The sequence below is a fragment of the Pangasianodon hypophthalmus genome, chromosome 20 (genome assembly GCF_027358585.1).
Source record: "Pangasianodon hypophthalmus isolate fPanHyp1 chromosome 20, fPanHyp1.pri, whole genome shotgun sequence".
NCBI classification, from domain to species: Eukaryota; Metazoa; Chordata; class Actinopteri; order Siluriformes; family Pangasiidae; genus Pangasianodon; species Pangasianodon hypophthalmus.
The window spans coordinates 5,274,781-5,302,522 of NC_069729.1; the positions used below are offsets into that span (position 1 = coordinate 5,274,781).

Consider the following 27,742-nt stretch of genomic DNA (forward strand, 5'->3'; position numbering starts at 1 on the left):
GGGATGGGATAGGCTCCAGGCTCCCCTGTGACCCTGTGTAGGATAAGCGATATGGAAATTGGATGGATAGATGGATCATGATTGTTTCTTTCTCAGTAAACTAAATTAGTGTCTTGGTAGAAACTAGCAAATTGTAGATCTGCAAATGTTTTTTTTAATATATAAAACAAAACATTTTAGATGTTGTATGTCGTATTTTTTAGTCACTACCAAGCTAATTTTTTCAAAAATTTACAGTTATTACAACACCATTATATGTCGACCAAACATTGTTTTCTCCCTGTTATATATGAGATATATATGTACAATTCTGTACAATCAATATTCAGTTATCTTTGTAATCAGATTTTTTTTTAGTATACTTGCTTATACTACCAGCAAAAGTGAATCAACAATTATAAAACAAAAACTAAAGAAAAAACTTACTGTCATAATAGTGCACTTATTGTAATGACATCAGTTAGTGTTTTTTTCATACACTGTAGAAGTAGCGCTTGGTGTTAATAAATAAAATACTTGATTTTCAGATTTATTTGTGGTGTAGTTGGTAGGTATAGTGCATTTTGGTCATTTTACAGGTACAGAGAGATGTATGAGCAGTTTTGAAAAAGTGAACTTGGTAGTGACTAATGCTTGTTAGCAAATGTTAAAAAAAAAAAACTGTAATAGACCACTTTTCAGATAAAACCACATAAAGGCTGCGTGGGCAGTGACTGGAAAACGTGAGCGCCAAAAGCTCCAAGATGCCTAGAAGAACCAACCATCTGATTTCTTTATAAAACTGCTCTGAAGTGTGCAGATTTGTATTTATTTATTTAAAAAAAAAAAAAAAACTTTTTAGTTCAGGAACTTTATTATATAGCGTTCCTTCACTTTTGTACAGTTTCTAAATCTTATATATGTGTGTATGTGTGTATATATATATATATATAATGCTATTGTACAGCATAGTGACTTTGATTTTCTCTCTTTCTGTTTTTTTTTCATGCTCCTGGATCTACTGCCTGCTCTCTGTTACAGGTAATGTAGCTTTCTGCTATCATGCACCATTAAGAGACAAAAGGGCTTTTTTTTTTTTTTTTTTGAGAATTAAAAAAGATTTTCTGTTGATAGTCCCAAATGCAGATATAATTGAGCCCAAGACTGGGTTTAATTTGTGTCGGGAGAATCGTCTCCATTTCATTGACTGCATGCTGTAAGAGTCTCTAAGGGATGTGTAAAGTTGTTATTGCATCTCAGGGCTTTCGTTCCTCTAATCTTATCTTGAATGTAGTTTTATGTCTTGTGTCTGAAATTCGCTTATAATCACACTTTTCCTTAATGTATCCTTTTTCTTGTCCATTCCATTCATAGAGCCATCTAAGAGGCCTCATATATGGTGTAATGTCGTTATGGACATCATAAATGGCCCTTAAATTATGTTGTCTTTATTTTGACTGTCATCTTCGTACTGGTGTGTTGATGCAAATGGCAGAGTTTGATCTTCCTGCTGGTGAACATAGGGGTAGGAAAGAGAGTCAGAGAGCAGATGTGAAGTTTTCTGTTTTGGCTCGAGAGAGGAAGTGGAAGTCAGGAATATAGTGGACTGGAGGAAATAGAGGTGGTGGTCAGAGTAGGGTGAGTGGCAGAGATTTTTCCATTCTCGGTGGATGGACTCTCAAATATCCCATGCCCCATTCACCCACAAGCCATCAGCTGTCAGAGAAGGCAGATCAATCAGCTATGGTACTCATCCTGCTCTTCTGGAGCTGTGTCACATGACCTGCAGCCTCTAACCCAGGCACAGTGTATACGTATGTACTATTCTAGATTATTTTCAAGTATGCACAACACATCTAGATTACCATTTTGAAATATGACTTTCTAGTTAAATTTGTTACTCTCTTGTAATAGAGCTTAAAATCCAGAGATTATCTCAGCAATTAGATTTTTTTTTTTTTTTTTTTTTTTTTTTTTTTTTTGATAATTTGATTTCAGAGCTGAAAATAATTGCTCGTGCTCTTCTTCTTACTTTTGGCCGATTTTGCTCTAGGTGCTGGTGCTAATTAGCGTGAATGCATTCTTATTTCTTATTCACTGCTGATCTCTGGTGATTTTGGCTCTGGATGTGCAGCTCCTAACGACAAGATAGCTTTTAATCGCAATTTTGAGAATGAGTTTAAACAGATTGGTAAATTGAGACAAATTTCTGTGAATATCATGACTAGGAAGATTCATGATTATCAATCTCAAGATAGTCTCAATATATTCAACTACTCTTAGATGCTTATGTGAATCTTGCCTACTTCTCCTTTACATAAATCTCATAACAGTCAAGATTCAAGATTGGTTATTGTCATTATTATGTATATAATATGTATAATATATGTATATAATATATATTATCTATTAAAACTTATAAGGCAAATAAGTGTTTTAAAGGAAGTGGTCTAGATGCAATTGAAATACTCATACCACGAAAAGAAAGCCTTGGTCACCATAAAGGCACTGGTAATTTCAATAATCTGATCTAATCTAGCCACCGATAAGATCAGGTTAAGCACTTGTGCAACATGAGTCTGAATGTGGAGAGCAATCCAGTATTTCGTGTTAATATATCGAATTAACTTAAGCTCTAATTATGACCCGTTGATTGTAAAGCGTGTAAAACCAGAAATCTAAAGTTTTCACCTTAAGCGTGAGTGATAATTGAGATGCTGAGGCTTTAAAACATTTGAACACAGAATCAGTAGTAGTTCATGCGGGGAAAAAAAGGAAGGATGAAAAAATGTGCTAACAAGAAATAGGTCTGTATGAGTTTATATTTCGTGTACAAAAAAGTTTAAACATTATGGATGGCTTAAAATACAAGGAAGCAATGGAGTGATGAAAATAGAAATTAGAAATGTTGATCCTGGTTATTGCCCCATTGGCACCCCCAAGCGTAAAAACGCAAAAAGTTAATTTCTCCTTAACGTCGCTCTGTCTCTCTTTCCTCAAATCATCGACCTTTTTTTTTTTTAGGAGACACTCTGAAATTCACTTGAGGATGATTGTAAAGTATCTGTCGCAATGCTTAATGAGGCGGGTGAGAAATGGATCTTCAGAGTGAAATATGGCTGGCGCGATCCCGTTTGCTGTAATGAAATTGCGGAGGCAGAGTGTGCTGCCAGTGAGCGCACACCTCCGCATGCACGGGAACACCAGCGTCATCCATCAGAGATCCACACACTCCTTCTCTCTGCGCACAAAAGGGCAAGAATGATCCTGCTTAACAGTCAGGCGAATGAGGAATGGCCTTTCAAGGTCATCCTTGAGGTGTGTGTGTGGGGAAATGATATACGATTATCGTCTTTGGCTAAATACTGTAATGCAGTGTGTGTGTGTTTGTGTGTGCACGTGTGTTCGCATTTTATTAATGTAGGTAATGTATTTTTTCTGTGGTTGCATATGTGACAGATAAAGAGATAAGAGGACAACACAGTGAATGTGGTTTGGTCTTACACGTGTGTGTGTGTGTGTGTGTGTGTGTGTATGTGCATGAACTGCTGTAAATGTGAGAAAGTGGTCACCCTCCATGTGTGTGTGTGGCACGTCCCTAGCGTCTCAGAGTCCACATTAAACTGCCACCTCACTAAATTATTCAGAGCGTTTAGCACTTAGTGGGCCGCCTCTCCTGCCATCTGATTAGGGCTATTAGTCACACGGCACAGAAACAGGTCACACCGGGGAACGGCAACGCTCGGAGAATTGGCGATTTCGTGCGGAAAACAAAGACTTTTTGCTCATCAGTGACTAATAAGATCCATATGCTCAAACTGATCTAATGGCGTAAGCACCAGACCAGAACCATACAGCACGACAATGGCCAAAGATCCTCTATATCCTGCATCAGGAGGCAGAATAACAATTTTACAACACTTTCCACAAAACCTGAGACGGTCTATGAGGACTTGTGATTCTTGAGTGACGTCTGGTTGTCTTCTCTGTCCTGAGACTATATATGGAAACACATGAGTATTCCTGATAAGAGATTCATGATGTTATGACGTAGGTGTATCATGATAATTGTAGCCATTTTACCAGATACAGTATGAAGCACAATCTTTTAAGAGGCTCTGTAAAGCAACGGTGTTTGCAAGAATACTGTTATTCAATATGGAAAAAGTGCTATAAAGCTGGGGTGTTCGAAGGATTGCAGCCAAGGTGCCCTTTAGCTGAAAGAAAAAATAAATCAGATATTCAAATCAACTTATTGACATCCTATTTTTCAGTCAATATAAACAAATGAATTATTCTTATCACCGCAGATCTGTTATAAGATTAGTCAGGACACTGTTGGGTTTCTGTATGTAGAGTATCGTGACTGTGTTTAGCTGCTGGTGAACAGGGTGATGGGTAAAGGGAGGGCTGTGAGCCCCCTGCTGGGCAAACAATAGGCTAAGTAAAAAAACAGTAGGCTAAGTTAAAAAAAAAAAAGAAATACTTATGAAAAACTGCAAATTTTTAAAGCCCTGAGTGTCTATTTTCATATGAGCCATTAACCACTACTGTGAATTGTGATATCACAAATAAATTCAATGCTGAACACAGGCGCCCCAAAACAGGCAGAAATTCCAATTTTTGGCCTCTGGTAAAAAGAGTTAATTTGTACAAAAAATATTCTGGTTATTTATTGGAGCTTTTGATTTTATTGATATTACTGATATTATAGGCTGACTTGTTTTTGTGACTTGCGTTCGATTCAAATGACTATTCAGGCATAATAGCTTTGATAATCTTTTGCATGGAAAACTGTATCCATTCACTATAATGCTCTTTTTTTTCTGAAAAAATCGGATGATAAATTGTTCCAGGCATCTAAACTTGCTCCAGTTCTTTGCAGTCTCTGCAGGTGAAATCTAAGACAGCTGAAAAACGGTCTATTACTTAATACTGAAGATTACAGTTCATCTGCGAAGACGTAAAACAAACATAATGTGCACAGCATTGTAGTAAAGTGATGTATTTTCATGCAGCATTTAAAAAATGAATTATTTGTCAAGAGGAACAATTTAAAATGCATCCAGCTGACTTCTTGGTACTGTTTTAACAATACTGACGATATCATACTGACAGAAAGCACATCATTGTCCAGAATATCAGTATCTTATTGCTCATGCAGATCTGAAAAACAAATGCTTTGGAAATGATTGTTCTTCACTGCCTGACATCCATATGCTCATTGATTGTTTCCAGACTGGAACCACAGACCAAACAATTCAAACATAATACTTTATTAGCAACATTCATGATTATTCACTCAGAGCCAAGTGCATTTGGTTTTCTTCTGTTTTGTATGAGTCCATTGGATGTCTCCTCTGTGATAAATCTCTCACGTCAGGACAGTGATGAATTACTAAGGGATGAGTAAGTTTCTATTCTCTTTCACTGAAAGAACCTGAAAAGAACCTTTCATTGTATGAACTGGAAAAAGTGTTAACATGGCTACCATTTTGTAAACATTTATGGTATGAAATGATTCTTCAGATTATTGTGAAACTAATAAAGGTGACAAGATGCTGTTATCCAGAGTTGTAATGTGAAGGTATCACAATCCACTGTTTGAAGAAGATTTCAAGAGCAGAACTATGGAGGCCATACCACAAGATGCAAACCACTCATCAGCAGTAAGAAACAGAATTCACAAAGAAATATGGAGATGATCCAGAAAAGTTCTGGAACCAAAATTAACCTCTACCAAACTGAAGGAAATGCCAAAGTGTGGAGAAAGAAAGGATCTACTCATGATCCAGAACATATGAGCTCATTGGTCATGCATGGTGGAGGTAGTGTTGGGCTTGTGTTGCTTCTTCTGAAACAGACTCAATAATCTTTATTGATGATGTAACTCATGATGGTAGCAGCAGAATGAATTCAGAAGTCTTGCCAAACATTCTGCCTGCCAATTTACAGAGAAATACATCCAATCTAATTGGGAGGAACTTCATCATGCAGCAAGACAATGAACCAAAACACACTGCCAACACAACAAATGACTTCATCAGTGGAAAAAGTGGAAGGTTAAAACTGGCCAAATCAATCACGAGACCTTAACCCAGTTGTGCATGTATTTTACCTCCTGAAGAAGAGGCTGAAGGGATAAACCCCCAAAACTAACAACATTCTGAAAGAAACTGCAGTACAAGCCTGAAAAGGCATCACAAAAGAAGAATGCAAGTTTGGTGATGTCAGTGGGTCGCAGGCCTGGTGCAGTTATTGCAAGCAAGGGATATGCAACCAAATATTAAGTGTTACTTTAAGACTATCTGTTCTGATACATTTGCTCATATAAAAATTGGGTGGTCTGGCACAAAAGGTGCCATGTTCTAAGTTGTTTAACACGTCTAGATGTAAATATCAGGAAATGAAAGGTGAAATTCTGATCTATCATTTCATATTCATCTTTTGATCTGCAACACAAATGTCTTCAGTGTATAGCAAAAACAACAGAATTGGCCTTGCTGTTCCAATACTTTCGGAGGGGACTGTATATGAAAAACTACAGTCAAGATATTATATAAAGTGTGGCTTTAAATAATGACCAGTTGAATCTGCTCCCTATCCTGAGCTCCCAGTTGGTACATTATGGTGATGATGTCAATGATTAACCTACAACTAATATATTTTTGGAGAGAAGCATCCAAAGCATTTACTTGATGCTTGCAGGAAGGATTTGTGCAAAGATGACTAAATGGCTTGTAGCCCCAGTTAAAAAAAATTCCACATTCTACAACTGGAAATAAAATCACAGAGTGGCACCTGTAAAGGATCAAATTACCCCAACTAGTCATGTAAAACTAATGCCATCCAAATAGGGCTTATGTCTCTTACAGTGCAGTGGAGTGAGAAGCTATTTGGATAACCGTGTGTGTGTGTGTCTGTGTGTGTGTGTGTGTGCGTGTGCGTGTGTGTGTTGTCTTTTGTCCTATTTCTGTCATTTAAATACGAGCATATACTCTGAGTGCTTGGTTTTGTTTCTCCTTTGGAGAAACTCTGTATAACATTGTCATGTCACTGTACATAGATCCATTAATCCATTCAGTCATCTTCAGTAACTGCATATTTTAACTGCTGGTTAGAATTGTGGTGGATCCGAACCATATCTCTGGAACATTGGGCATTACCTAGGGGCAATTTAGAGTCACCAGTCCACCTACCTGTGGGAGGAAACCGGAGAACCCAAGCTCAGGATCGATGTGTTGTTGTTGTTGTTGTTGTTGAATGACTGGCATTTTGAATCCAATAGACTGGTGGGGTATCGTGTGAGTGGCGATCTGAGTAAGGACAGAGAGCTTTCAGTGGGGGATGTGTGTGTGTGTGTGTGTGAATGTGTGTGTGTATGTTGCTCCGAGGTTTAATCCTCCTCAGCCAGAAGCCCTTCAGAAAACAGAGGAGAGCTTAATTAAGGCCGTCATCAGCATTGCTAATTAGCCGCGTCCCGTCAAGTCTCGAGCACTAATCTACCAGCGAGCATTCGGTTTTCTTGCGTGCTCATCCTTGAAGTGGAAGGAGGCTAAGCAAAAGAGAGAATGAGAAAGAAGGCGAGAAAGAAGAAAAAAAAAAACAAGGACAATAAGCTGAGGCTGTTTTTACTCGAGGACACAAATTAAGCTGATGACTTTCTGTGTGAGGATTGTGAGAGGATCTGCAGGCCTTTAACAAGGCTTTCGCTTCTCTGGAGAGAAATAGGCTTTGTTTTTGTTGTTTTTAGTTCTTGGTGTGTTATTTTTTTATTTTCGTTTCAAGGTGTGTGAAAGTTCACGGTAAAATCAACCTTGAGCTGGAAAACATCAGAAGGCAGAGGACTGGGCGTGACTCTCTCTCTGGACTATTGATTCCTAGAAGCTAGTTTCGGTGACTACTCTGTGTGTGTATGTTTTTTCCCTCTTGTTCTCTCTCTCAGACTTTTTTTTTTCCCTCAGAGTCAATCTCTCGGACACTCACCCAGACACGCACTCACACATCCAGCTAATGCATTTAGCCTCTGTGCTAAGCAGGTAGAGTGTAACGTTTGCCCTGTGCTTATCCTCCTAAATTGCTTTCATGCTAACTGAGTGTGTGTGTGTGTGTGTGTTTGGGCTCCCACTCGCTCCTCTGACTATCGTCTCTGCCACGGTCATCAGCACCAAAGCGACTGGCAGAAAATTAATGAACGGCCTACTGCTTATGGGAGCACTGCACTGGGCGGGCAGCTCCTCTCTCATTCTGTGTGTGTGTGTGTGTGTGTGTCAGCAGCCCTGGAGCCCAGGCTAATGAAAGTGTCCGCTCCTCTTCTCTCTTCCCCGCGTCTGGCTGACTAAATGAACTGTTCTGTGCAGGAACGCAGAGAAAAGGAGTTCATTTAGCAGGCAATGACAGTCAGAGGCCTGGGTCAGACTTAAAGCAGAACACGCACGCACACACACACACACACACACACACTTCGATCTCTTCTCTCTCCACCTCTCTCTAACTTTCACATCATCCTTCTCTCTTTTATCTGTCTCATTCTGCGTCACGTCCACCCCAGTTCAGACTACGACTGCAAGAACAAATTTCACTCTCCAAATACTCCAAATATTCCTAATATTTACACATTTAAATTAAAGAATCCTTATTGAATGTTTAAGATCCCATTTTAATGGATTTTTTTCTTGCTTGTTGTAGGGGGAAAAAAGGAAAAGAGCTTTGTGTTTGAATTCTTGGTATCCATTATTCTTGTAATTTCTATTGGTATTTCTGATTAAATATTAAAAATGAACAAAATATGGGATCTAAAAATGGCACCATACATGGATTTCAAACAAGCCCTTTTTAGAGTTGTTCTTTTATCTACGTCTGAATTTCAAATTGGCTGTTTAGTTCACTGCAGTGGTTCTATGGCTCCATTATGTTACACACTACGTAGTGAGCAAATATAGTGAAGAGAAGTCCATTTTGGGATTTGGCCTTACTAATATGAGTTGCATTAAACAAACAAACAAATAAATAAATAACCTAAAACATAAGCCTAAGATGAATGATGAATCCATTTCCACCATCTAAGGTTCATATAATATATCTAGCTAAATGTGCAATAACAAGAACCCATTCTGTGGTGTGTGATAGTATTATGCTGTAGTAGCCATAATTAAAGACTGATTAATAATAATAATAATAATAATAATAATAATAACAATAATGTTTGAATAGAAAATATTTTAAATAATTAAACTTTGAATACATCAAAAAGCTCTTGTTCTGACTTCTTTGGCCTTCCATGTTCTCCATGCCTGTTTTTGTACCTCTGGGCTTTCCACTCTTTTATACAGTCTTATTTTCCTGTTTTTGTTAACGCTCACTCCATCTTAAGATGGGTTAGCTGCAACTGCTTCTCATTTCCACTGCCTTATTTAAGCTCTTTGTTTTCTTCCTGCTTCTTGTGAAGTCTCACATGCTTCACAGCAATGCTAAGCTATATTTTTCCTGCCTCTTGCTTTTTTTTTCCCTCTGCCAGTTCTTGGTTTTGAATGTTTTCTGCTCTTTTTTCTTTTTCTTTCTTTTTTTTTTTTTACCTAGTTTTTGGGTTACTTTTGTTCAATGTGTTTGCCATGATAATGATTGTGATTGTGGTAAAAGCCCTAATGAAACTCTTCTGTTTCCATCTGTCATATGAGTTAACATACATGATGGGCACATGGTCAAATCACGACCCCCTACACACACACACAAACACAATGCTCATTTTTCATAGCCTGGTCTCGACAACTAGAATTCATTTGCAGTATTGGAGAAATAGAACCTGAGCCCTTCTTAAACAATCGTAAATACAGAAGAGGCACTTGAAAGCCCATGTAGGTATGGGAAAGAAGGTTAGCAGAGTTCACACCCTGCTTCAATCCTCCTCTCAGGGGAAGGACCCTGGAAGTGACAAGAACATTATCTTTGAGCTGTGTAATTCGTAGGGCTGCTCGGCACCATGCTGTTCTAGCCAGGGCCTGGAGAGGAGCTGTCAGGCTTGGCAGGCTAAATTTGATGCGAATCGGCAGGCAGATTATGGATGTGGCATTTGGGCTCCTGGCAGTGGTTCACTGCCGTAGCATGGCACATCTCTGAGCCAGGCTGAGTGACACCTCTAAAGGCCCACAGTGCTTTTCACCTGACACTCAAAGGCCACCTGGAGCCTGGATCCACACACACACACACACACAAACACACCTTTTATCACGACCTATTTTTCTATTGCATGCACTCTTTATACCTTTCATTTTCTCTCACTTTCTTTTTCTCATCTTTTCTTTGCCTAATTGTGTTGTCACGTGCTTTTAGTCCCAGTGGAGATTCTCAAAGTGTGCCAAATGCATTAGTAACTTTCCTCAGGTTCCAGACACACACACACACACACACACACATCTTCCTAAGAACACAAGCACGCGTCTTGCCCCTGTGCTTTTCACTTTTGCAATCTTTGCGTGCACGTCTTTTATAAGTAGCTCAGGCAGATCAAAGAAGGCACAGGAATTGATTAGTGTTTGGAGGCCTTGCGAAGAGAAAGACAGAGTGGAGAAAGAGAATGAGAGAGGGAGATCATGACAGCTGGTGTAATGATGCATGTTTAGTGGGTCGGATTGCTTTCAGGCAACTCTGCCTTCTCTTAACCCCCTGCTGCGCTGCACATTTGGGTGATTGTTTCACTCAAAATCCTAACATGCCTAATTGTGAAATGGATGTTAGCATACCGCAAGCTGGCCCTAGTGCTTCAGCAATTATAAGCAAATATTGGTTTAAATGAATTAGATTAGTTTGAATCTTCATATGATATTCATTGATATAATATTCTGTAATAACCAATAATAACCTGTGATACACTTCATATCAAAGGGCTGCTTGGCTTTGCTGAGTCAGACACTTTCGCTCTCCCTATTTTATTGCAAGTCAGAGGGAAATATCCAAGCGAGGTAATATGCAGAGATGCCATTTTAGTGCTTTCAAGTGTTTTTGATCCTCTCGAGCGACTAAAGTGGTGGTCAGCGTTAATCTCGTTCCACTCAAATCAATTCCACAGTGAAACCGTAGCAGGCCGAGACGTCTTTGCAGAACTCGAGGCGGCTGAAATTGAGATCCGTGATCAATAGTTACATTGGAAAAGCTTTTAGAACAACTGTAGAGTTTGAAAGGCATTATTAAAGTGATGTTTGGTGGGTTACAGAATATGCATGGGAGGATAGCAATTTGGAGTGAGTCACGGTTGTTAAAGTTAACAAAAAAAAAAAAAAAACTGAAACAACAATATACTGCTATTATTGCTTCTAAAACTTGCTGAAATAAAATGAACAGTAGATGGGAATAATGTTCACTGCCTCAAAGAGGGAAATGGCAGCTCATTTGAGGATATTACAGAATGTACAAAGTGTATTCATTGTGTATTATGCGTGCATATTTCTCTGTCCCCAGGACTAACCTAAACTGAAAACAAAACTGAAATATGCGGGAAAAAATAAAACTTTAAAAATTAAACTGCTTAACCCAGAATTATTTACTACCAGTTGAAAATTTAGACATGCTTTCACAAAAGTCTGATATGTATGTTTAAGCATAACATACTCAGGTTGGTTCATATATTGGCTCATGTAGTGTGCAGCTCATCCAAGAATCCCTTCACTGCTAAACTACACACATCAAGCAATACATTCTGGCCATCAGTAGGAACTATTTTTGCTAAATAAATTATACAGATGACAGAAAAACATTTTTGTGGAAACAGTAACAAAACTGAGTATAGTACAAAAATGAAGGTTACAGTACATCATAACATGCAGCATCACAGACATCATTGAATAAGTCTATGTTGTCCTTTTACAAAGGAATCGAATCCCTGTTCATTGTGGTTTATCTGTATTAACACAATTAACTAACTAGCTTGTCATGCAGTATTTTGCGGTTAATAATTCTTTGTAGTTACTGCCTAATATGGTTTAAGTTTAATAAGTGTTTAATAACTAAAGATATTAAGTGGTTGAAGATGTAATTGGGACCTGGTCCAATGTTATTTTGATTTAAAAAAAAAACTAACAGAAAACTGGACTCTGTGGTTCATATTTCTGGCACATTTATTAGCCATCTCTATTCTTTCAAACGGATTCCCCTTTGCTTGTGCGTTTGTCCAGGGAAAGAGCGAGAGCAGGGTCTCCAGCCAGGCCGTGTGAGGGGGTGAGAAGCCCAGCCTAAGCACCAACAACAGGAGAGAAGAGCAAGCCAGGGGAGCTATATTTGTGTAACACCTCAGTCAGCATGGGCTCAGTCTACCAGTACTTAGCAAATCAAAGAAAAGGGTTGAGCATGAAGAGAAATCAATGGGGGAGAGCGCAGTGCATTTATCAGCCGGATGCTGGGAGAGGGAGACGGGAGGCGTCCCGCCGCGGGGAGCCCGGCATTCTGAACTTTACTAATTGGAGGAGGGGAGAAAGTCTAGGGGTGATGGATGGAGTGGAACTTCAATGTGATTGGGCTCTAATGGATGATATGGCTACACTCGCTGACTGGTGCCCAAGGCTTCAGAATTACTCCACACACACACACAAACATACATATACACACTCACACAGAGCTGAGTATTACTACACACTGTTTTAGGCATGAATCCTTGGCATTACTCAAAATGCAATCTTCCTTCAGAGCACACAGCTTTTAGTTCTTGCAAGCATTTTGTTTCCCTTATTTTGTTAGATTACTTGGTTTGTATTCTCTCTCTGTTTCTCTCTCTCTCTTTCTCTCTCTCTCTCTCTCTCTCTCTCTGTGTATTTTCCACACTCTATTCTCTGTAGCATCTATCTCATTATGGTGATGCTGTTTCTGCAGGGACTGTAAATGAAGTGTTAATCTCTTCCCTCATCAATCCGTGTGCCTCTGTGAGCCCCGGCCCACTCCCTCTCACTCCTGCAATTCTGATGACTGGCACTTTTGCTTGTTTTAAGCAAGAAGAGTTTGGCTAAATTGAATTTTAATGGATCGCGCTTCCCAAGCGAGAGGCGCAATCCATTATTTGACGTTCCGTGATTCCACCAGCCGCTGCTTTTGATTTATGGACAGAGGGACGCAGGGGTCAAAGGTTAAACGGATGGTGCAGAGAGCATAGCATCTGTATTGTGGAGTCTTTTCACAAAGGTAAAGGAGGGTATATACTGGATAAAAAGGACGGCACAGAAATGCTCAGAAGCACACAAGGAGGTTGTCTGATGTTTTTCCGAGCTCTTTTGACTTCTTTTGTACGTTGGTGATGCTGTGATGTGCAGATGCAGCGTGTGGTTGGACAAACAGCACATCTCCCTGACTGAAAGCAGCTCTTATCTTTTTCCTTCAAAGGACAAGCTTTACATGTCAGCTCCTCTGCCTGACACGCCTCAGCTGAAATCTGATAAACATCAGATTGTAAACACAATGTCCAGTGGTATTAAGGGCATGACATTGTTTGGTAGCTGAAAGTCTGTTACTGTAAAAAAGAATGTTATTAAGATTATACTTTGATGTCATCATGGCAGATAAACAGAATAAATTGCTGTTTGTAGTTTCATTAGAAGGGGCTGCGTGACATGGTGATCTAATATGTAAGGAATAAAGCACAATGGGGCATACTGTTATGTTTCCAAGTTTCAACATTTTCTTTTGCATAAATGTTAACACTGCTAAATTCAAGTTTAATGGTGTTTAAAAGAAAAATCAGCATAAAATGTGTTACTGAGGTGTTAGGCCATCATGAGCCTCCAGAACAGCTTCAGTGCTCCTTGGCATAGATTCTACTATTTAGAGTGTTTTATGTTATATGTTATCAGATTCTTTACCAGTGTTAATGTCCAATAGTGATGGTAGTCCTATCAGTGGGATAAACCATTTACAAAAGAGCCACCTCAGTTTAAATTAAGAAATTAGGTTGGATTTTCTGGGTGGAAATTGGTCCTTGATGTAATTCTCGAGTCTAAAAGCCGCATGTGTGGTAAGAGGAGGTCAGCAGCCTCAGGCTCGGACTGGCCATAACACCTCTAAGCTCCTCTCTCAGGGTTGAGAGATCATGTAGCGCTTAATGATCTTGCTTTGTTTAGAGCACAGGCGTAATTAACACTGTGACTCTGAGCCCACCTGTGCAGCCCAGAGTTGCCCAAGTTGCTCGCCTCACCCGGCACGGAAGGTCCAGTCTAATTAAAAGAGGAGAGAGAGAGAGAAATAGCGAGAGAGACCTTGACCTACTGGTGTAATGGTAACCAGTGTTAACTCTGGAACAGGAGTAAAGTGACCAAAGGAGAAGGAAAAAAGCAGATAGAGAGATACCAGAAAAAGTGACAGACTTAGCTAGAATGACAAACTCTCTGAGTGATTAATTAATGTTGGTTGTTTCTAGTGAATGGGATTGTCCTTGAATAAAATGATCAACACTAAAGGCAAGGGGCCAGGTGCACAAGCTGAACGTAATTTGGATCATAGTTATCAGTGTAAAATACAATGAGAAATACATCCAGGATCGAGATGTATAAATGAGCAAAATTTAAAAAAAATGTACAATAAAGTGTTGACTCAAGTTAGTAACGAACCATAGCAACAAAAATACAGCTTTAATCTGCGTTTAAATATGTTGAACTAAGTTTCACTGTTTAATATCATTGTTAAACACAGCAAACTTGTGGTAGTATGCAATATTGAATGAAGAACATTGTACCTATGTACAAGTAAGTATATATTTTATGTTCTAACTTAAGTCTATATTGAAACTATGTCACTTGGCGCAACTGTTAATCTTTTAGTGGTTCGTAAACTATTAACGTACGTTTGAACTAGGCTACTTCTGATCTACTGGTGCAACTGACTGCAAGAGTATAAATAACAATGTCTAAACACAGAGCATGGAAACACAAAGAGAGATAATAATACTGCTAATAATACTGCAGCGAGACTATGGGATTTGGGGGGAAAGAGAAATGGTCCCAGGTTAATCCTGATAATCACTGAACTTCTGTGTTTTTGGACTTATAAACACTGATAATCAGTTGGGAGGTGGTCTCTCTGTTTACGTTCATTCGTGTATTATTAAATCGATTTATTTTTAGTCTCCCTTTTTATATATATATATATATACCCAGTTTGCTCCCATTTTAGCCGGTGCAAATTCCCACACCATTATCTCCAACTCCCATGTCACACAACTTTTTCTATATTAAAAACAGGTCTACCCTACACAGCGTATCTCTGCCAGACCAACCCAGATCAGTATGCATTTTGATCACTGCAGATTTCCTAAATTTCATTTCTGGTCCTATCCAAAGGAAGGTGCATAAAAAGCAATCAGCCAATCATGAGCCATATTATTAGCTTGGCACAAGCAGGAAAGCTTTGCATCTGTTAAATGCTGCAGGACATTACAGACAGCAGCTGTTCGCTCTGGTTTGGGCAGCACAGTCTGTATTCACACAGCGTCTCAAGCTAAATGCACCGTTTCTGGATCAGGGCTTTTTACGTCAGCATTTGTTAATGAAGTCCCAGGTGGCCAGTTGAGAAATGTTCTCTGCAGGCCTGGCCATGAGCTTCTTCTGTTTATGTGGTATGTGCTACCCAGTCTTACATCAAAGATAGAAGCCCATATGCAGCATGGCTGAAAGCAAAGCAGTCGTTTAAAATTAGTCTTAGTGCTCTGAAATCTTGTTGCAAATACTGTATTTGTTGGATTTTGCTTTAGATAATCCTTGATCCAGGGGGTTCAAACTCATTTTAGATAATGGCCCACATTAAAAGTAGTCCAGTGTGCTGGAATAAATATATACAGTGCCAACTTTTCCAGTTAGACTTAATTGGGAATATATGTCACAAATGTACAGGAAATAGCCAATAATACTGAGATGGGGGAAATCAATGTAGTTTGCAAAAATTTACAAAAAGCACCTGTTTAAATTAGTTTGGAAAGAGACGTCAGGTTTTTTAGCTTGCTAATGAAGAATTATGTATCATTAGCACATTTTGTCAGTAGCTGTTTATATCTGTGAATGCCTTATTTTGCCCCAGTGGAATAACAGAGCTCTTTTTTTTTTTTTTTTTTTTTTTTTTTACAAACTAGCTCTTTTTTCAAATTTTTCAATTCAATTACCAGTCCATAAGATGAGTTTAATTTAGAACGTGGATTCATGGATTGGTGGGCTGCATTAGAAACTTTATCAGGCCCTGAGTTAATGCCTTGATGAGTCAAGTTTATTACAGTTTGGTCACAGAAACTACTGACTCCAGCCAAGCTATCTTGGTTGTTCTCTTTCTGGTTCCATCTTCTGTCACATGACCATGATTTATCTTAGTGCACAATGAGCAAAATGAGTTGAACATATAACAAGCACATGTTTGCTATCGAAGGTTAGTAACAGATGGAGGGGAATATTCTTTCATGTTTAATACACATTTGATCTCAGTGTTACAGGACCTTCCCTCTAGCTAAGAAGGCTAAACACACTAAGTGCAGATGTCGTGAGATGCTGATTGCTTTGAGGGCTGTTAATCGAGCGGAGAGTAGAGTAGCATTCATTATCTGATTACAGCCGAACCCCGCCTCCTCCGCCTTCTCTGGCTAGAATTAACTCAAATGGAGTGTTACCCATTTTCAGACTGCATATTAGCAGGAATCAGGCGTTGCCAGTGGCCGCATCGGGTCAGAAATGACACATCTGAATGCACACATGAAATTGAAGAGATTGCCCCCCACCCCCCTCTGCTTTATACATATATATAGAGCCAGGAAGTATTTTGGGCTGGTCTTAATCATACAGTTAATTGCTTTTTCTTTTGTTGCTAAGGTCTTCAAAAAGGAAGGGGAGCATGTAATGCAGTCTCGTCCAAGTGTGTCAATCTAAGCAGACCAGTCACTGAGATTGGTACTTATGTGATCCATCTTAGTTAATCAAATAAGATTAATTAAAATGCTCTTATTAGGTGTGAAATAGCAAGAGTGTGTTTTTCGAGATGATGGATCGTTTTGTTAGTAACTGATTCTCTTCAATCTGTGCCTTATGATTGATTGATGAAATTTACTGGACCCAGTCGATTTGTTTGTGGCATCATCCTGTCATAACTCATTTGCAAAAAGCTGAGAAAATTCCAGTTCAGTTTCTCAGCTGCCATGTTGGTGATCTCAGAATCTCAGAATCCTAAACCCATATCTAATAAGCTCACATTATCTTGTTAGTATGAACATACTTTTATTGACTCCAGTGTCCAGCTAACTGACCTTTAGTGACACCTGAAACGATTAGGGTCAGTGTATCCTCGCCCATCTTCATTATGCTGTCCAGCACCTTATCATCAAGCCAGGCTGTGTCGCATAGAAACCATCACTATCTACAGCAAGCCAATGAATTCCATCAGATCATTATCATTTTCAATATCTTCAAAACAAGTGCACAGTTTGAGGCCGTGGCTGGTGGTGTGGGAGAAAAAAGTGTGTCCCTGAGATGGAAAGCCGTTGTTCAATAAATGAGCTTTTGCCAACGGGGCTACAATTTCTGGATATTTATTGCACTTTTTACTTGCGCTTCTTTTTTTCTTTTTCTTTTTTTAATTCGCCAAATGTTTCGTTGCTTTTGTTTTCCCTCTATAACTCGGTTAAGCCCCTTTGAAGTGTTGCTAGAATTAGATTTCTTCTTATTTTGCTCAAGGGGCTTTCATTATCTTTTATTTATCTCAGGAAAAGAGAAAACCCAGGACAGTAGCGAATAATGAAAAAATAGAATGCAGTCATATGTGTGGTCACGTAAGGTTGACAGATATTAGTATATTTAGATTTGTAAAGATTAACATATAATGAATTTACCTGACCATCTTTAGCGCTGTGTAGCTGTTATTACGCACTTGCATAGTAGAGTAGCTCTTGAATTGGATTTTCATCATGTTTGCAATAATGTGCTGAATAGCCAAATGTTAAGAGTAACTCTTGGACTATTTGATGCATTATATCATACATGAGCTTAACTTCTACATCTTGTAGATGTAGTAATCAATATTTATATTAATATACCTACTCAGTGGGTTGAAATAGGACTCCTCTGTGACTACAATGCACTACAGTGAAGCCATCATCAGTAGCAGCTTGTGAGGATACAGTGACATATAAATAATGTAGATAAGTCTCAATAAAGAATATTGCAATACAGTAAAGAATATTACAATTACACAATAAAGAATATTACAATACAGATTCCATTTTGTGTCACAATTATATAATCATCTATTCACATTGATTTGAGCTGAGCAGGATGATTTGAGGTGATTGTTATTCTCAGACAAAGGCTTTTAAACTGTTTTTAGCAGTTTGGTCTTGTATTAGTATTATTTTGTGCTTTTATTACTCTAGATTTAGCATATTAGTACAGAATAGTAGATTAGTACACTGTTGGCCACTTCAACACCTGTACATTCATGCAGTTTTCCAATCAGCTAATCATGTGACAGCAGTGCAGTGCAAAATAAAACCTGTAGATAAAGATACAGGTCAAGAGCTTCGGTTAATGTTCACATCAAACATCAGAATCGGGAAAAAATGTGATCTCAGTGACTGAACGTGGCATGCTGAGATCTAGAGTTTACACAGAATGGTGCAAAAAAAAAAGAAATCCCGTGTGGGTTTTGCAGGCGGAAATGCCTTGTTGATGAGAGAGGTCAGAGGAGAATGGCCAGACTGGTTCGAGCTAACAGGAAGGGTACAGTAACTCAAATAACCACTCTTTACAACCCTGGTGAGCAGAAAAGCATCTCAGAACACTCAACATCAGGTTCCACTTCTGTCAGCCAAAAACAGGAATCAGAGGCTACAGTGGACACAGGCTCACCCAAATCAGATAGGAGTGCAATGTTTATACATGTATATTTTCCTCGGGGAGAGAAAAAAAAAACATGAAATGATAATGCATTTTCAAGAAGAGTTTATAGCAGGACAGCAGTAGAACTGGCATTCAGTAGCTAATGCAGTGTATTAACACTAAGTAGCTGTTATAAATTTGAAACAGTTAGTATCATACACAAAATAACTGTTTTAAAGTGGCCAAATATGAACTGTGTTACTTGATTATATGTTTATATAACAGGGAAATGTGCTGCTTAAAACACACACACACAGATGATGAATGCTGACATGAGGTTTAAGTAGATAAATGGCGCCTTTCTACTATCTGAAAGCAGAAGTGTGTTTGGAAGAGGAGCTTAATGAGTCCTCTCCCCATCATGTAGCTAAAATAACAGCACTACAGAGAGAGAGAGAGACAGAGGGGGTATGGGAAGGGTGGGAGTTGTTTCTTTTTTTTTAAGAGAGCACCATTAACGTCTTCCTTTTCGTCCTCCGTAAGTGGAAGTTGTTTACCATCTAAATTGCTAAAAGATTGCAGTTATTAATGATGATTACATAATTAGTTTGGAGTGATACCTAGAGGATTTGTTAATGTGTTTAAAGTTTGCTCTTTGTGTTTGCTGGAGTTCCTCTGAGACACTGTGTGTTGCAGAAAAGGATGTGATCTGTGTGTGTGTGTGTGTGTGTGTGTGTGTATGTGTGTGTGTGGTGAAGGGTGGAGGGAGTGTTGCTTGTCTGATGGTCAGAAAGCATCAGTCTCTGTGGAGCAGAGGGTGTATCAGTGTGAGAGTAACAGGGCGAGATGAGACGCGAGTGTCTGAGGTGGGAAGAGTGTGTGTGTGTGTGTGTCTGGCTGGCTCGCTCAGATTGGATTTAGGGTTTGTGTGCTTGTGTATTCACATTTTTATACAAAATATGTACATTTAAAATGCCTGGTGTCATTCTTTAATTTGTGTGTATATGTGTGTGAGTTTCCTTCGTTCAGCGGAAGGTTCTCACAACTAAGACAATTGTGTGTGTGTGTGTGTGTGTGTGTGAGAGGGAGAGAGAGAGAGAGAGAGAGAGAAAACAGTGAGTGAGTGAGCTGATGTGCGACAGCTGTGAAATGTGCTCTGACAGTGTTTGGCGCTTCAGCCAGTCCTGTCAACGCTCACTCTGAAGGGGTCCAAACCCACAACTCATGTACACACACACACACACACACACACACACACACACACACACACACACCCCTCTTCTAATTAACACAGAATGACATGAGACTGGCTATTTTTAGCCGATCCACCTCCGCGCTTCAGACAACAAACCGCTAATGCCATGTAGCACCCGTCATAACCAAGGTGGCTGTAGAGAGAACGAGAGGAGGGGTGATGGGTGCTGCGGGATGAGACACGTTTATTCCTCCAGTTGAAAATCACTTTAACTGATTTCTCTGACATTCCTTAAGGATCAGTTGAAGGCCGTGAAGTGTGTTGAGGCTGCAGGTGTCTGTGTTACATTGCTCTTAAAATATCTAAATTCACTTTATGACACACTTATTGTTAGAAAGATGCTTAAGTCAGCATAACATTTTTCAGTTCTTTGGATTCTGTTTTACTGTACAATAAAATGCATTTCAGGCAGAAATTTTGTACCAAAAAGTGCTGATATCTATCTTATTCATTTTTTTGTCTTACTCATATTGTTTCATATGGCAGATGCTTTTATCCAAAGTCAAGTAGATTACGGCTTATGAATATACACGGTTATTCAAAAGTTTGGAAGTTTCTTCAACAACACAAATGGTTTTGTTTCAAAAATACGGTATATCAATATATATAATAGTATAATGTCCTACTCTGTGGGATTTAGAATATTTGTAAGCAAATGTAAATAAAATGAAGAAACCTTTGCATGAATGATACAGTAATACATATTAATAAATAATAATTAATTATTAACTAATAAATCATTTAAGGCTTATTATTATATAATTGAAAACTTGTAGCCAAAATACAGGTCTAGTTTTCGATGTTTGATTTAGCATTCCCAAAGCTCTTTGGGGTAAAGAGCTAAAAAAAAATAAATTTAATTATAAACCATGATCATCTGTGAGCAATAATTATTTTGATTTGATCACCGCTTTCTATATATGAGTCATTCTGTATGTGTGTATGTATGTATATATATATATATATATATATATATATATATATATATATATATATATATATATATATATTTAGAGAGAGAGAGAGATCTCTGTATATCTGGATACAATATTACATTATACCAGTGATAATTTGTATCTTAAAATCCCAGTTTAGAGATTCTCGCTGCTTAGTAATGATTTGAAATTGTGCCAGTCACTGCGTCTGCGTCTGTGGCGCCACTTGATTTGGAATATTTTTGGACACATTGTTTGTGATGTGTGTAATGGGCATCATGCTGCTCGTGTCCTTGGTGATGACGGTGATGGGCTCGTAAACCTCTGTCTCCCAGCATGCGTCTGCCTCCGTGTCTTTGATCCCATCACCAGCATGGCCGCGTAGGCTGCTTGAGTCATTAGGTTGAATTATTGATGTAATCATAGTAAGTGGGGCTGGTATTTGAGGCAAAGCACCACTTATATAAAACTGTATGAACAGTAGTAGTGAGGGTTTACTGTCTCGAGCGAGCAATAGGCTTCACATTCGGAATAAATTGTTCTGTTCTCCCAAACACCTCTCATTTGCACAGTTTGATTTTATTCCACAATTTTTAGTTACTAGTTTACTTATATCTTTATTTCAGTGCACAGAATGATGCTGCATATAAGCAAGACAGATGTTTTGGCTAGAAAATCCTGCAAAATGCCTTCTTTAATACCAAAGTACTTGAGATAAATTACTACTACATCTCTTACTGGTTTTTTGTTTGTTTGTTTTTTGTAAATAGTACGTTTACTGTTTCTAATAAATCTGAGTGCTGAGTGAGGTTTTCAATCCTGTGCCTAATCCTCGCACTTTTATAGAAACTTTGAATCCACCCACTCATTGGCTGTAGCCACATACAAATACTTGGTCTATAAATATAAAACACTATTACTAGTACAAAACTATTAAGAGGGTTTTTCTTTTTAACAAATGCAGATAAGGTCAATAAATTTACTTGCAACACTCAGGCTGATTACTTTTAGAGTTTAACAAGTCAAATACAAATAAACTTTGCCTAATGAAAAAAAAAGTTAATATTTTAATATTACTAATACTCAGAGAATGTGAAAGTTTGAAAATGTTGCTTCTGGCAGTGTTTTAATTTGTACTGCGTTCATCTGAGAATTAGCGAACGAAAACAGAAAGTACGCTGTAATTTTGTCCAGATAGAAAAACACAGTAAGCTCTTACTGACTGATTGATGGCTAAAAATGCACTACTTAACTGTACAATGTTTCTACATCTAAGCATTTCTTTTCCTTCCAGCTATCGCACCATGCGCTGTCCTCTCTCTCTCTCCCTCCCTCCCTCTCTCCCTCTCTCTCCTTGTGTGCTCTGGATCAGTGTGTTCATCGGATTAGGGCACTTTTTTTTTTGCTGCATGAAGGAAACGGCTACAAAAGCTCCATTCTGTCAATGGACCCAGTGCCAGAGGCCTAATGGATGGAGCTGCAATAAATCCTGCAGATATCCAACACTGAGTGCACTGCTACCCAGGAATGCACCTGCTGCTCGATCTTTCTCTCTCTTTCTTGCTTTCCCTCTCTGGATCAAGTGACAGTTCAGTCACAAGGCCAAGAGTCGGTGCTAAAGCAGGCACAGCCAAACAGGAGTCTTCCTACATCTCTGCCAAACTGTTTTGTAAACAGTGCCACTTCTTGAAGATGTTAACGTCAGTGTCTGTTAGGCTGCAGTGTATCGCTTCCAAGAGGGAGCGAGATAAAGAAAATAAAATGCAGGCCTCTGGTCAGAGCTCCTCTGCAGTTAACAAATGTGTAATTTCTCTCTTTCCAATAAGTTCAGCTCATTTAAAGAAGAGATGCACACATACAGTTAGATTTTGAGTTGTTGTATTCCAGTGACTTACCTTTCAGTCCAAAGTCTCTAAGTTTGACAGTCCAGAATGGTGCAGGGACTACAGATCAAGCAGTCTATAGTAGTTTGTGTTTCCTAATGTTAATGTCACAAATCAGAGGCAGATGAGAGATGTTCTCAATGTTCAAACCTTCAAGTCAGCAGGCAAAATCATGGTTAAAACAGCCAATGGTCAAACTATCAGGCAATATGAGACAAAAACAGGATCACAACACAAAGAAAGCAAAATGATCAAAACCAAGGGAAATAAGGCTCCAACTTGGACACTGAAAAGATGGCCAAATCTTGCAAAGAACATACAGTTGAGTTGTTTAAGTATAGAGAGGGTGATGGAGAAAGAAACAGGAAACAAGTGTGTTAGAAATCAGGTGAGTGTAAGCATTGTAATATCCGTGATGGATTCCAGATGGCTCCTGGCTTGGCAGTGGATCCAGACGTGACAGTTATTTAATGTTGAAGCAACTCTTATTTTTCCTATTCTCTTTTATACATCAGGGCATGAAAAATATACAAATTTAAAAATATAAGTGGAAGTCTGAGTCTTAAGTCCGAGTCTTGAAAATGATCACAAGCCAAGCATCACAAGCCAAAGCGCTGGAGTCTGGCACTTTCACATACTCAGCATGGCCAAGAACTAGACTGACATTGCAAATGGTGAAACATGTTTGCCACTTGTCACTAACTCCTGTCACTAACTCCTAAGTCTGTAAAAACTTTTAAAGATACAATGCTTTAAAGGTTTTTTTTTCCCACTCCAGTGACTATATCATGCTCCAAAAAGCTCATTGTGTCATAGTGTTCAGAAATGTTTTCTTGTTGGAAACTGGTATATAGGACTGTGCTAACAGTCAGTTCTGAAGATTTTGAAGCTTGTGACCAGAAAAGTGTACAAAAGATCACCAGCTAAGGGTGAGATAATAAAACTCGTTGCTTAAATCCAGGACCACGGTGCCACATCGCTGATAACCTTATAGTCCAGCACTGTATGTTTACAGCTTACATTACATTTAAAAGTGTAGAATAATTTTAGTATTTCCTTATCATTGTAGTGATGCAGGTGCAGGAATGAAGTGTAGGACACAAGTGTGTACTTGCAGCATCTTTGTTAGGGTTGTTTAGTTTTTATGCCAGAATTTTTAGTTACTAGTTTATTTATCTCTTTATTTTAGTGCTGAGAACAATGCTGCATATGAGCAGGACAGATGTTTTGGCTAGAAGATCCTGCAAAATGCCTTTTTAATACCAAAGTACTGAGATAAATTACTACTACATCTGTTACTGTTTTTCAATATTACGTTTACTGTTTCTAGTAAAGCTGTGTGCTGGACTGAGTCAGGTCAATTTTGTGCCTCATCTTCACACTTTTATTGAAACGTTGACTCCGCCCACTCATTTTTTGTTCAGTAGTCACTGTCGGAAAACACAGGCTTGGGTAATCCATCATAACCCAAGACACTCAGGGTCAACACCAGAGACTGCTCAAGACTAAGAAATGGGAATAAAGTCAAGATGAGACCTGCAAAGAACATGGTGAATTATGGGTATTCTGAACCAGCTACACTGCTCCTTCTTGAGTCAGTGTTTCAGACCTGAAACAAAATGGCATGAGCACTGAAATGATTCACTATATACTGAATACATATGGAAGATTACCAGAGAGAGAGAGAGAGAGAGAGCGAGAGAGACTGTTACCAAGAATAGGAAGCTAGGAGCCAATCAGGATAGTGAGAGCATTAGCAAAAACAGGAAACCGTGACCAAATATGTAAAGTGAGATACGGAAAAGGATTAATGGAAGGCCCAGATTATAGTGCATCAACAGGGTCAAAATCAGAAACTGGTGCACCATCACACCCCTCAACTTCTCATCAGGAAAGATGAAACAGGAACATGTAAATGTAGCAGCAATGACAATGATAAATCATAATGATAATAATAACAATGATGGCGCATTATGCAGGCTGACAGTTTATCCCCCAGCCATTCTTTCTTCCTTCCTTTTACTTCCTCTTCATTACCAAAACTTCTTTGTCCTGCATGACAATATCCGCCTTGGCCACACATCTCTGATGCGCTCTGTAGAGAAACTTTCACACGAACAGCTGCTTGCTGTTGTTGCAAATTGCACCATGGCCTTTCACACTTTCCTGTCGATTGGGGGCAGCTTCAGGGTCACCAGCATGTGTGCAGCTGAGAGAATGCCACTAATTGAGAGAGAAGCAGATTATCCCTCAGGCACAAGCACGCCATGAAGGTGTTTCGCATTTGCACTGTTAATATTTGCTGTGTTAAAAAACATGAGCTCTCAGGAGATTTGCACAAAGCCGGCCGTGCAAAATACACGAAAAACAAGCAGACGGCTATAAAAGTACTTTTCTCCTTCAATCCTCACATGTTCAGGTGAGGGCATGATTGGACTTGCTGATTTTGTTTTTTTTTTTTAGTAGGAGACAGAGGGTGAAGGATCCTGTGATGCTGTGAGAACACGGTAGTGAAGATGAGGAGTCAGGAGGTCTTGTTTTCTCCTCGATGTTAAGCTTTGTAGTTTAAAAGATTGCAAGAGTGTTGCAGCAAACTTTCTCTACGTATGTTAAAGAATGGGTTGTGTGTAAATATGATGGTGAGTCAAATGAATTGCAACATAAATTAGAGAAACAGACTGTTTTTTTTGTTTTTTTTAACGAAATGGAGATTATGTAAAAAAAATTATTTTGTAACACATATTTGCATAAGTTAAGGTTTTCATTTGACTCAACCTCATAAGCATTAGCCTCAGTCTTGGCTCAGGAATCTTAATAGAATAGAATCTTAACAAAACTTATGAGATTAATACCACTCTGAAATTTAACAATACCTATCTTCACTGGAACTTGTTAATTTAATTTCTACATAAAATGACCTTTTAATATCGGACAATTCATGTATAGTTAATGAAGGAGTCAGAGTCCAGTCAGAGTCCAAAAGAAAACCTTACTGGAAAAGTGTAATTCCCCTTCCTCTGTTACATTTCACCAGTAAACGTAAATGTAGTGTATTTCAATGTTTTATATAATATATGCTGCTGTAATCCATCTGTAACTGTGCATACATAACATACTTGTGCAGTAAAGTTTAGAGAGGTAGTAGAAACACTTATTCTAAAGTGGGTCTGTAAACATTGTGTATTCCTTGACATATTATTCGGTTCTGTGTTGCAGCATTACGTCTACAAAGTTCAGTTCCTCCCTGCTGATGCATGCTCATGAATCCCTCTGAGGGCCCTGCGAGTGGAAATGTTAGATGAGACATTGAGTAAAATGCCACTGCTTTTGAGATGTGCCCTGCTCCTATTCTTTCAGATCAGATGTGAAGGAGGAGTAGAAAGAGAGAGAGAAAGACTAACTTTCTCATGGGACACCTGATGGCTTATGTCTCTCCCATTAACTCTGTCTCGTCTCCAGAGCGCTCTCCCTCTCTCTCTCTCGCTTTCTCTCGCTCTCTCTCTCCGGATTGTGGTCCAGATTGGGTTTGCGTTTGCACTTTCTCTAACCGTGTTACAGGAGCATTAACTCAGGGAGCGATCTCTTAGCACACAGCTACTCAGTGCATTCATTACACACTCGGCCTGCTTCGGTTCAGAGCTCCCAGTCTCTCCGGATCTAACCCGGACCCGTCCAATCGATACGCCCATGGCTATATCCGGGCCGAAAGGAGACAAGAGACGGCTCCTAATTCGATGAAGGCGGCATTAGGGCTTGGCCCGGATGCGCGGGAGGCTCGGGTAATTGCAGACAAATTCATCTTAAAGGCTAGAGAGCTGAGGATTGCTTTCAATTAAGCTTGCACTTTCGAGGGAGGCAGACGAACAGGCCGAGCTCTGTTACACTCCGGGGGTTCACTCGCTGCTTAGAGTGTTTGTATGAAGTGAAGGTGACTCCGGTGTTTCCAAAGTCAGGTCACGGCCTCTGTGAGTGTATGACGTAATCTGCTTTCAAGCAGACTTTTTTTTTTTTAACCTTAGCAGAGGTACTCAAGTATTAAAAAATAAAGCCTTTCACAGACTAAACTATTCAAATAACAGCCACATTAGGCTATAACACCCGATTTATCTACTGGGGCTTTTTATTCCTGATTCTTTCATCCACAACCATTCATATTATTCCACAGCACTGTTGAATAGTAGATTCTGATTGGTCATAATTATCTTCATTATCATTGTTGATTGTCTTTATCATTTCTAAGAGCAGCTCTGGCAGTAGTTCCAGGCACAAGGTTTATATTAATGCGCTGGTTCTAATATGTTATTATTTCTATAGTAACAGAGGGACAGACACGCCACATGAACAGACTTTTTAAAAAATGTGTGTAATTGTTGATAAAATGTATATTTATAACATTTATGGAAGGAGTCTCCAGTGTTGGTGTTTTGTAACAGTCAAGTTTTCAAACACAGGACAGAGGGCTTTACAGTTTGTTGGTAAAATGAAAAGCAATTTTTTTTTTATCTTATTAATTTCAAGATATAGAAAAAAGAGTTGCTTTTGGTAAACTGCTATAACATAAGTTATATCTTGTTTCGGCGGATGTTCCACAGCATTAAAGGAAACTATAAATGGATAAAAAAAATATAATGTTCTTTAATAAATTAAATAAAAAAGAATAATTTTTTTTTTAAAGAACAATAAAACAGGAATAAAAAACTTTCAATCATGCCGTCATTGATTATTTTCTTCTAACAGCACACCCCAAGTGTTTTATTTCTTGCTCCAGTTATATTCAAGATATTTTTAGATATTTAGATTTAAGATGAAATTTGTTCAATTCAACTGAATTAGCTCTATAACTATAATACAGTGATGCTGATCACCACTACA

At 38.7% G+C, this 27,742-nt stretch overlaps 1 protein-coding gene across 2 annotated transcripts in view; it reads left to right on the forward strand.

Annotated features, from left to right (window-relative positions):
- Positions 1-27,742, forward strand: part of ptprga (protein tyrosine phosphatase receptor type Ga) — a 261,551-nt gene that overhangs the window by 131,913 nt on the left and 101,896 nt on the right. The window lies entirely within an intron of this gene.